This window comes from Thermobia domestica, chromosome 14 (assembly GCF_964235325.1).
Source record: "Thermobia domestica chromosome 14, izTheDome1.hap1.1, whole genome shotgun sequence".
Taxonomy (NCBI): Eukaryota; Metazoa; Arthropoda; class Insecta; order Zygentoma; family Lepismatidae; genus Thermobia; species Thermobia domestica.
Window position 1 is genome coordinate 58,094,606 of NC_137467.1, and position 12,062 is coordinate 58,106,667.

Here is a 12,062-nt window from a genome sequence, read left to right on the forward strand (position 1 = left end):
AAATTCATATTATGTATCTTCTTACGTGCAACTATATATACTGTAAAATACGTTTTAATTACCGAGAAAGAAAAATCAAAGTGGTACGGGTCTCGGAATCATAAGAACCTATTTTAGAATGAAAGTTGAAGGGTTGGAAAAAACCACAGGTGTTCTCCTGTTTCCTCAACCCTTATCATTGTAGTTAAATGATTTCCTTTTGTCTCCGCCAAGAGACTCTTGCTACTGCCTTCCGAGAAGACGCCCTGCCGTCCCAGCAGGTGAGAACACTGACCTTGAAGAAAAATTTCGTCACATAGAACTAAAGAAAAAAAATAAAATAAAAATAAATAAATAAATAAATAAAATAAAAAATAAAAATAAATTTCTCCCACGTCGGACATTGGTATCAGTTATAAAAAGAAATAACCAAACCTCAAAAGTGCCAAATATTCATTAAGATGCATATACAAATCCCCGCTTGATCTAGCTAGTGGTTAACGTGTAAGACTTCGGTACACGTGGTCCGGGTTCAATTCCCAATGGGAGTGCATTTTGGTGTTCACCCAGTGTTGTGACCATAGTGCTCTCAAATGGATCGGGTTGACCCGACCCGACCCGTGACCCGACCCGACTCGGATCGGGTCAACTCGGGTCGGGTTACGGGTCGGGTCGGGTCAGGTCAACTCGGGTCGGGTTGTCGGGTCGGGTCAGTCGGGTCAGCTCGGGTCGGGTTATCGGGTCGGGTCAATCGGGTCAGCTCGGGTCGGGTTGTCGGGTCGGGTTATTCGGGTCGGGTTATTCGGGTCGGGTTATCGGGTCGGGTCAATCGGGTCAACTCGGGTCGGGTTATCGGGTCGGGTTGTCGGGTCGGGTCAATCAGGTCGGATCACGGTTCGGGTCAGTCGGTTCGGGTCGGGTCAGTCAATTCGGGTCACGGGTCGGGTCGGGTCGGTCTTCAACCCGACCCGACCCGACCCGTTGAGAGCACTAGTTTATATATATATATATATATATATATATATATATTTTAGGGGGTGGGGCTTTTATGACCTGAGTCCTAAAATGCTTATCTCAGGTCTTAGTTTTCTTCTTCTTATATGCGTATCCTTTATTCTGGAAATAAAAGAGAAACATTTTTAATACATACATGATAACATAGATACAACACAATTTACAAACACACAGTACTCATAACACTACAATTACAACATGACTAACATAGGTGATCTCATCTGTATGAATTATCTATGAATTGAATTCAACTTTTCTATTTTCATTTCATTTCATTCATTCTTTTTTTTTTTAGTTCATTACCTGTATGACTATTAGGTTTTTCACCTTAAACCTTATTCTATTATAGTTATTAATAACACTTGGTTTTCACCTGTATTACTGTACCTATAGACTTCCTAATTTTGGCGGTCCTCCGCATTTCAGTTTTTATCTACTTTTTTACACGGTCCTCCGCACTTCATATTTCTACTTTAGATCACCATAAAACACTGAATTACTACAACTACACCATTACATTTCCCTTACTACACTACACTGATAAACACACAAGACACACACACACACACACACACACACACAACACCAAGGACTTGGTTATTAGACTAAGATTGTTTTGGCTATATTTATGATCTTCCCTAGACATGCAGAAATTTTATCTTCTTCTTCTTCTTGCCAAGTCAAGGCTTATTTGCACTCTGTTTATTTCTAATATTTTGCTACACAGACTGCTAAGGTTTAGTCTTTTTTCTTTGTCTCTTATTATTTCCTGTATTCCATTTAGTTCAAAATCGTTTCTTAGATGTGCTCTTATGTTGTGGTCATCTTCGAACAAAGTAATGTTCTCACAGTAAAAGGTTATGTGATCGGGTGTTTGGATATTTCCACAATCACATACGTCATTATCTAAAAGTCCTAATTTATAAAATGTAGTTTTGAATGGTCCATGTCCGGTTAAAAATTGTGTCATGTGTTTATTAAAATGAAGATCTCCCATTTCTAGTCTTTGGTCAATGTTAGGAAAAATATTAAATAATCTTCGGGCTTTGGTGCTATTTGTCCAAGTTTCCTGCCATTTCCTCCTTATATAGTTGTCCATTTCCTCCCTCGTGAGAATTCTGTGTTTAAATATTCTTTCCACTTTTACTAGGTTGCCCTTTTGCAGCCAATATCGACCTGATTGTCTCAGTATTGATAGATATAAAGGTTTTATGCCTAAAAGAACTTGTAGGGCTTCCACAGGTGTAGTACCCATTGCCCCGGTCATTCTTATTAAAATACTTCTTTGAATACTATCTACCTTTGTTCTTATTTTAGCATTTTCTAGTAGTCTGTGGCTCCAAGAACTTGAGCCATAAGCAGCGATTGTTACAAATATTGCCTTGTAATATGTTAGACAATGCCTTGCCGACAATCTAAAGTCTCTTGCCATTATATAAAAAATTTTATTTGCAATTCCGATTATCTTCTCTTTTTGTTTATTTATATGGACTGCAAAGTTCAGCAACTGGTCCAACCATATGCCAAGATATTTAAAAATGTCTACTCTGGAAATGGACTTAATACCAATTTTTATAATAGGATTTCTTTCCAATTTCCCATTAACTAACATGTATTTTGTTTTGTCAGGAGATATATTTAATTTTGTAAGTTTACACCAATTCAATAATTTTTCCATAACTTTGATTTTATATATATATATATATATATATATATATATATATATATATATATATATATATATATATATATATAATGTGTATCGTTGGTTGAGTTCGTGTTTAGCGTCCTGTCTACCAGCGTGGCTATTTGAGACGTGGACCTACAACTTAACGTGATATGCAAGCTATTTGAACTTCGCCGAGAACTGAATCCGGGTCTCCCGTGCCGAAGACACGTACAAAATCTGTTCGTGTTATGAAGGTGTTCCTTAGTGAAAGTGTTCGTTTAGTGGGTTTCACTGTATTACCTTTGAAATAAACGTATAATAATCGTTGTAGAGTTGATATTTGTGTGAAGAAACTCTTCTTTCTGTGTATTAGAACATCTATGTAAATGTAACCGTTCTTCGTCCTAGACGAGCTGTAGTTTCCTCCACCACTTACAAGGTTCATTGATTTCGTTCATTTTCCCGGCGAAATTTCATCCAGCATCACTTATTATAATTCATTGCCGGTGGAATTTCAATAAGACGAAATCAAGATTCCTCAAGCGTTTCTAATCACCCAGAGAAAGTAATAAATCTGCCTTCAGGCGGGAACTTCAACAAGTCACGTCCGCTTTCGATTTGTTGCTACTGTTATTTTTTAAAAAATCGTTGTTACGGCAACTGAAATGAAAAAAAAAAAAAACTACTACATGCACTCTTTCCTAATAGGAGAAGGTTCACCGGAGCAGAACATGTATACAGGTAGAAATTTAGTATAAAATTCACCTACTTTGCGTTTGCGTTTGATCAAGTTATAGAGGATTACCATCATCATAGGTATTTTGCCATCACAACAAATCTGTGATAGATTTAACAGTGTTGAATATATGCAGTTTCTAACCCATTGGTTTATATGGGGAATTATTTTTTCTGATTTCGTTGAAACGAGCTGAAATTGTATTGGTTTAAGTTAATTTACTTAACTATAAGAATCTAACTACTGAGCCTTCTAACATTATAATGTTAGTCCGTTACTCCACACGATAACTTGAACAAGAGATATTTTTTTGCAATAAATAGCTAGAGCGATTGTTTCCATCGAATTCGTTAATGGAGTCAATACGTTAACATCTTCGCGGATAACAGCAGTTATGCATGTCCCATTTTCTGCTGTTGAAACAATGATGTGTAAGTGTATTAAAGCTAGAAGTTACGCATTGCGACGTTAGATGGCAGATCGTCCAGCGGGTGACACCTACCGGACAAAGTTGAAACTTCTAGAAATAGAAATAAATTTTACGTTTCCTTGATCCTCTTTTATTGTCTTTTAGCAGAGTGTATTTCTTGTTCAAATCTATTTATAACTGTTATACACAGTGGCGGATTTAGGCATGTTGCGGCCCTAGGCAATTTATAGTTGGAGACTCCTTATCCACCACCACTACTTATCTGATCAAGTGCGCATCCAAAACTTTTTTGTTGGGAGGTGTCCAAAGTTTTTCTGCGGGGAAAGGGTATGGGCAAATCAAGGGCGCCGATTCTGGTGGGGCCGAGGTGGCCCGGGCCCCTCCAAAGGTCATGTGGGCCCCCTATGGTACTTATGAATATACAATATTTGGCATAATTTGAATGCAATTTGTCTTAAAATCCTCATATACAGGATGTCCGAGAAGTCCTTCCCTGATTACAAAAATTGATAACTCAGGCTAGAAATAAGATAGAAATATGAAACTGGTGTTGAGTTGTTTACAAACTATAAAAGTTTTTGTCTGTGTTAGGTTTGTTCTGTTTTACCAAGTCTCAATTTTTTTGTTTTAGGTTTGTAGTACGTAAGTAAGAAGCCCAAGAAGCCATGCCAACCAACCAGGAGAAGGCACAGTGTGTCCTGTGGTACCATGAGACACGATCACCAACCACGGTGCAGAGACAGTTCCACACAACATTTGGGAGGACTCCACCTGATGTCAAGAGCATTAAAGCCTGGTATGAGAAGTTCAAGAACACAGGGTCGGTTGCTAATGTGTGGATGGAAATTGAATATCGCCTAGATGTGCTACGTGCTACCAAGGGTGCTCATGTGGAAGTGTACTGATGTGACCAAAACTTTTATAGTTTGTAAACAATTCAACACCAGTTTCATATTTCTATCTTATTTCTAGCGTGAGTTATCAATTTCTGTAATCAGGGAAGGATTTCTCGGACACCCTGTATATACATTCTGCCTCTGAATGCCCCCTCCCAAATTTACAGGGAAATCAGCGCCCTTAGGGCCAATACGTATTAAACCTATGTTATTCTGCACCCGAAAATGCGGTAAGTAATTATTAATTACTGCCATTTATATTCTCAGAAAATCTGATAGAACTAAATTATTTTTATAAGGAAAGGAAGAGTATAAATGAAGTATAAAATAAAATCTTTAGGTAGGTCATACCAATCATTTCTCTGTTGAACAAGTATAGTTATGTTAAGAAAGGGTACAAATGTTAGTCGAGTTACGAAGTTTTGGGGCCTCCGATTCCAATGGACCTCCCTGTGGGTTCACCCCTGAGTGTTCGCTCTCCTGTTAGCTGTTAATGAATGTGTTAGGTCAGCAGTTTAGTGGACGACGTCACGTAAACGCTTTTTGAACCAGTGTTGAGTATCAACTATGAAATCATTTTAACAGAAAGTTTAGGTTTGCTATTTTTTTAGAGTAATAATGGAATGTTCCAAACTAAACAAAACGTAAAACGTTACAATAATAATTTTTTAAAAAATGTTCCAAACCAAATGTGGGGGCACGTGACCAAGGGCGCCGATTTCTCTGTAAATTTGGGGGGATGATTCAGATTCAGAAGGTATATATATATATGAGAATTTTAAGACAAAATGCATTCAAATTATGCAAAATATCGTATATTCATAAATACGATAGGGGGCCCACATGAGCTTCGCCCCCCCCCCCCCAGGATCGGCACCCTTACACGTGGCTCAGTAGTTGGCCGGTGCCGGTGGCAATAGCTGAGTGGTCTCTAGTGTTCGGCTTCGGATCATGAGGCGCAATTCGTTGGGGGTTCGAATCCTTCTGAAGAGCGGGGTCGGGATTTTTAACTGTCATCGATATTTCTGTGTTCATACCATTTTTAGAATTTCAGAGAGATGACCATGGAGACCAATATCCCGGTTGGGACGAACTTTAAAAAAGAAAAAAGTAAAAGAAGAATAAAGTAGTAAAGCCTTACCTCTAATGCGTGAGTTCCCTGGTTCGATCCCCGATCAAGTAGGTTTGTGGGGACAACATTATGGGCTTTCTCGGGGCACTCCCGTTTCCTCCCACTCTCTCATTACACCGATTCTTGCAACGTCATTCACTTGCTTTAATTATCATGTTCCTTAGTCTAAAGGGCATGATCGTGGGATGTTAAAGTGAAAGAGTTTTGTTCCAGATTGATTGATTCTTTTCTTTTGCGGTCCCTTTGGATTCTGCTGTCCCAGGTAGTTTGCCTTGTTTACCTAGTCGGAAAGATGATGCTGGCGATATATTCATTACTTTGTGAATATTAAATTTAATTACTTATATCTAAGAATTCATTTTGAAGAAAACAAGGTACATAAAGAATAAATAAGTAAAATCGCATTTATTAACATATCAGCTCATTCCAATAATAATGCGTTGTCGTCATTATTATTCAACTTTGTTCTGAAGTACGGAACAGGAAAATCAAAGACAAGAACCACGGTCTAGAGTTGAATGGTATTCACCAGGTTATGTCATACGCTGATTGATAGTAAATATAATAGGGGATGACAGGGAAAGAATAGAAAGACATGCAGGGGTCTTATTGAACACATGCAGGGATAGGAGTTTAGAAGTAAATGCAGAGAAAATAATTACGTGGAAATTCGTCGGGATCGTAATACAGGAAATTATGGATGTGTTAAAATATCAAATAACACCTTTGATAAAGTGGATACTTTCAAATACCTAGGATCAATATTAACATACCAAAACCGAATAAACAGCATAAAACTGAGTTTTAATTAATAAATATTAATTTCTATGATTTACTTTTGATATAGACTAGTTACCTATAGTTGATTTAACCCTCCGTTGGTAACATATATACACCGGTGGATGGTAACATGGGGTTACTGATAACCCCAGCACTATACGTGCATATTCTGTTAACATGAAGTATATATGCAATAACACAAACAGCTATTCTTGTCTTTCTTGGTGGACCAAGTGTATCAGGCTCTACCTTTTTACGATATTGCCTGAATAATTGCTTACTTCAGCCTCTGAATCCGATACCTGTATTTCCGCACTGACTCAAACTATAATTCAATATTATCCTCTTCATTCCTAGAAACGCCAGCAGTACTGCACTCAGAATCATATTCCAACTCAGAAGAAATACGTTTTTCAAACTTAAGATCGGATACGGTCACAACTGCAATTATACATAAAAGTGTTCATTGATTTTATTAAAGAAGTGTACCAACGCGAATGGTAACAGGGATGGCTAGTCACCCCAACACTCTCATAATTCACTAGAGAAAGGTGATGTGAACGAAGAACACATACAAGCTGATAACACTGTTGTTTCCAGAGTTTACATGAAGGCGCACAAATCTGAGAATAGTATTTCTAGTATATAATGCCTGTTTCTGTGGGTGCACGCTTGAGTGGAAAATTCATTAGGCATACGCGAAAAAAAAATGAATAAGACTGCTCTAAATCAATCACTAGACTCTACAAAGTGCTTCTTACATCTTGCATTGTTCCTTTTTATTACATACAATATTATAAGGATATTTGAGCACGTTGTAATATTTGACCGTTACCATAATGTAGGATTGATTATGCTAGAAGAAGAGGAATGCTGTGATGCATCTGATGCTGACGCGGAAAAGTTGAAAGTTTTTTGTGAGCGGGGAGCAGTTGTATCCTGGCTGGCAGTGTGCCCGGACCAAGGTCACCAGCTGCGTTCCGTTGAGTCAATAGTCGACCTTGCATTTTCCCACCAGAAGGTTAGTTCATAAAACTGCAGTTTCACCCTCATCATTTTAAAATAAAACCAATTGTTGTTGTTTTGTTCAAAGAATTTATCTTCAAATCCTGCTTTAGTAAGTGTAGTATGTGGTCACAATGTTGATTTGTATTGCTGATATGTTGATACATAACGTGTCAGTCGTGGCTTAATTTGGGACGGAATATATATGATGTGAAATCACAGGGAGAAGATTCCATCCTCTCCCAGTGACTTTCAACTAACCGATGTGTAACGTATTGAAAAAAGTGAGAAACGAAATGGAGACGAGTACAGGGTTACACTGGGTAATGATAAATGGTTTTCCTTGGTTCTGATGGGCATTTATAAGAAGGTGGTTTACTCAGATTTTCTACCACAGTTCGCAACTTCGTTGAGTTTAGCGTCTCCTTTCAGAATCGAGGCTATATGAGACGTTGACCTGAGAGTTTTAAGGTAGAAAGAATGCTTACTATTGTAATGTGTTGAAATATCTTCCACTGGGAATCGAACCCGACACTTTGGGCCATAGTGACTCACGGTGTTTGTCCACCACAAAGTTCACTTGGCGGGAGCTGGTATCGACCCCAGGACCCCACGCACCAGAGGTGAACACTCTACCACTGAGCCACCGCGGACCCCAGAAGCTACATATGGAGTTGACAACAGTTATGTTTTCCATTTACTCATAAATTATATATATATATATATATTAAATCCCCCCCCCCCCAAAAAAAAAGGAGCTTTAAGATGGGTAGCCACGTTAGAAGAACTTGTAGCTGTCCTTTAAAAAAATCTTGAAATAACCCTACCATATTTCACCGTGTATACAGTCTTGAAAAGGTCATAGAACATTTTTTTCCACCTTGAAAGGAGTCGAACAGTGTCCAACTTTCTGGGACGTCTTGCTTTCTACTTGCTATCGCCCTCCCGCTGACATAAAGGAAAAACCAGTTTCGCCTCTTCCGAAACAACGGATTCTTTTGGACAGGATGGGGGAGTGCGCCAAAATACACGTTTTTAATGAGGAGGTTAATTGTTTGTCCACTAGACTGCAGTGCTGCATGGGTGGTGATACCTTTCTTGCTTACAAGAAGTTGTAAAATCTAAACAGTAGATAGAAAGATCGAGTAGCAAGGTCTTTTTTATGACAGCTACAAGATTCATGTAAAATGGAAACGTGGTCTTAGAGAGCAAATGGATCAAAGACAGTGTTGATAGTTTGAGGTGGGTAAATTTACCAAAAAGGAAAAAAAGGGAATTTTTCGATAAAACCTGAAATTCCAGAGAAATTCTCGCGCTGACTGATTGACCAATATAAACGCTTAAATTTTTCTTTGTTCTTCAGAAATAAACCAATACAATATTTTGTGTGTTTATACATTCAAACTAGCATAATATGCATTCATAGTTGGCTGGGTGTACGGTATTAAAAAAAAAAAAAGTAGAAGCGAAAACCAACGAATAGAACAAATGTGGTTGGCACTTCCTTTAATATAGTGAAATTAATCTTGTCACAAAAAACCAACGAATAGAACAAATGTGGTTGGCACTTCCTTTAATATAGTGAAATTAATCTTGTCACAACTTCTGTCATAGGAATTGGATGGACACTCAACTAGGGAAAATTTGATGAGAAAAGGGAAAATGTTGTGTCAGTCGAGGGAAATTATCTTAAGGAAACCTACGAACACAAGGAAAGTAAGGAAACGTATTTACATCAGTGGCGGCTTTAGCGGGTAGGCACGGGTCTACCCAAAAATTTTGAAAAATATATAAACGCTAAATGATACAATAAAAGAGTAAATATTTTTTTCCACTAATGCTATTTGCTATTATTTAACAAATAGCATCAGCCACTACTGTAAAAGTAATTTCGTACTGTCATTAATCAATCAAATGTGTATATGGATCCATAAGCGATGGAGCGGGGCTACCCAAAATTAAAATCATAGAACCGCCCCCTAATTTACATGAAAATAAAGTGATACGCACACCAGTCTATGTTTTCTTTACTTAGGAGAGGAATTGTTTGAAACCGAAAATATGAATTTCCGAACCTTGCATTTAGATTGAGAGCGGAACCGACGAAATTAATTGACTCAATCCATTCCCTTTGTTAGGTGGACATTTCGTACAGATCTCCAGCCCCAGTTCCCTTCAATCCGGATTAACGAGAGTTAAATGTGTATGTTCTCCCAACTGAAATAATTGTCAATTCACTGACTCATCAATTAAACACATAATATGTATTTCTTTTAGATTTAGAATTGTACTTTGTTTTCCTCTGGTTTGAGATTTCTGGTGAAACTACTTTGGGACAGAATATTAATTGATTTGTTTTATCTTTTCTTGTTTCAGGGTGTCAAGTTGGGCAGTAACAACAGGTGCAGAATCACTCATAAAAGATGACTTCCCTTTCTAAGGTAATTAATTTAGATCTTATTATTTTAACTGGTTGTGACTTTTTTTGTTTAGAAAATGAATTATTTAAAGTCCTAAATGGCCAATGTAATTGCTTATCTGAAAATGAATAAAACAAAATAAAATATTTTTAAAAACCATTCTTTTCTTTAAAAAAAATAACAAGCCTAGTTATAAAACAAAAACGGATCAAAAGATTGCAATCTTGGCCAATAATTAGTTTTTGAATCAGGGGTTACAAAATTTTTTGAACGGCTCCTAAATCTAGTTCTCGTATTTTCTACGGAATAAACACATCATACTGAGTTAAGTGATAGTTTGGGTTTGGCTACACTATATGTAGTTCTCCAGATACAATGCGTACAAGATTTTTTGCCCCAAATATATTGGATCTTTTGATCTAACATACAAAATAGAATAAATTATAAAAACTAAAAAGCGGAAAACAATTTTGTTTTCAAGAAAATTACTTTTTAAAAAGTTGTTTATCCATGACTAAAAATGAAAGTATGGAGAGCGTTCTCATATAAAATCATGTTTATGTATGACTAAAACGGAGGAACATGGGGAGCGTTCTTATATATGGTTAGTTTATAATATAGGGCCGCGGTGGCTCAGTAGTAGAGCGTTCACCTGTGGTAGCCAAACCTCGTGTGCGTGGGTTTTCTTGGGGTTCTCCCGTTTCCTCCCACTTTCTTCATTCTATCATTTCATTCATTTCTCATCGCCGTTTTCTTTAGCTTTGCCGACATAATCGTGGGACGTAAAACTTAAACATTTCATTTCATTTCACTTTAGTTTTTAAATCGGAAGTTGTTTAAATCTACAATTTTCGGTTTCAACAACACTGATTCCAATAGTGAAAAAGAAAAAAAGTGTAATAGATAACAAGAAACAGTTTCTTTTTAATATATGAATTCAGTACAGCAAGAATAATTCCATTTCCCGACTTTATTCCTTTTTTTTCGGAACCAGAAGTAGTAGTAATCTCCTTCCACTTCCTGGTTTTCATTTTGATCACCAGACACCGGAAACTACGAGAGATTAGCAAGAATTTGGTTTTCGATGTGGATTTGGTGTCCCAAAAATTAGATTTCATCTCAGTGTTTAATATGCTTCTACTGAAATTTGAGGTAGTGAAAGCTATTGCAACATCTGGTAATATAGAGTAATAATTGTAAGAGATTTCGACAAACTGTATTTGGTATGGATTCACCTTTGGAAGAGCAATTTCTGTCTGTGACATGATCATCGTTTTCCTAGTTTCGCTTTCAGAGTTGAGTTCGCATAGTTTTATTTAACAATCACCAAGGGATGCGCACGAGACAAGATTTAAGGCTGTCTCGTCTCGCAAATGTGCTCTATAAGTGATGTCTGGACTCGAAAAATCTGTATTTCTAAATTGAAAGAGCTGTCTCGAGTCGAATTTTGTCAGGAAAATTCTGCCTCTCTTGTGTCGTGCGCATCCCTACGGGAGCTCAGAGGCTTTTTTATACTGGATATCTAACAACAACAATAACAATGGAAAGGGATCTCCCTCGTGGCTAAACGGTTAGTATACGTGCCTTCGGCGTGGGAGATCCGGGTTCGATTCCCAGCGTTAGGTCATGTGGTTCGGATTCCACGTGAATCAGTAGGTCCTGTCTCATATAGCCTTGCTGCTGAAAGGGACGTTAAACTGTTACCATTGACAGTACACTGTCAAAAGTGTACATCCGTTCGTCCCGCTGCCACTGTACTGACAGAGGCGAAAGGTCTACTTTTACCAGCGACACACCGGTTGAGAACCAACCTTTTTGGTTTCTTTCAGTATGGACTATCTCTTCATACAATAAGGCACATCATTTTAAAAAATAAGTGTGCTGTTCCTACTTTTTTCTAGCTTTTAACAGCAATAAAAATTTAGGTTTGTGATTTTTAAAAAGAATGGCTTTTAAATTTTAAAAACTCTACGTTTCACAGGATTTTATAAATGTTTCGCA

The 12,062-nt window shown here is 37.5% G+C and overlaps 1 protein-coding gene across 1 annotated transcript in view; it reads left to right on the top strand.

Annotated features, from left to right (window-relative positions):
- LOC145669684 (uncharacterized) overlaps positions 1-12,062 on the top strand; it is an 824,581-nt gene that overhangs the window by 461,955 nt on the left and 350,564 nt on the right. Inside the window, exon 4 of the mRNA XM_081737956.1 lies at positions 10,018-10,082. The gene's annotated coding sequence lies outside the window, so the exon portion shown is untranslated. The remainder of the gene's footprint in view (positions 1-10,017; positions 10,083-12,062) is intronic.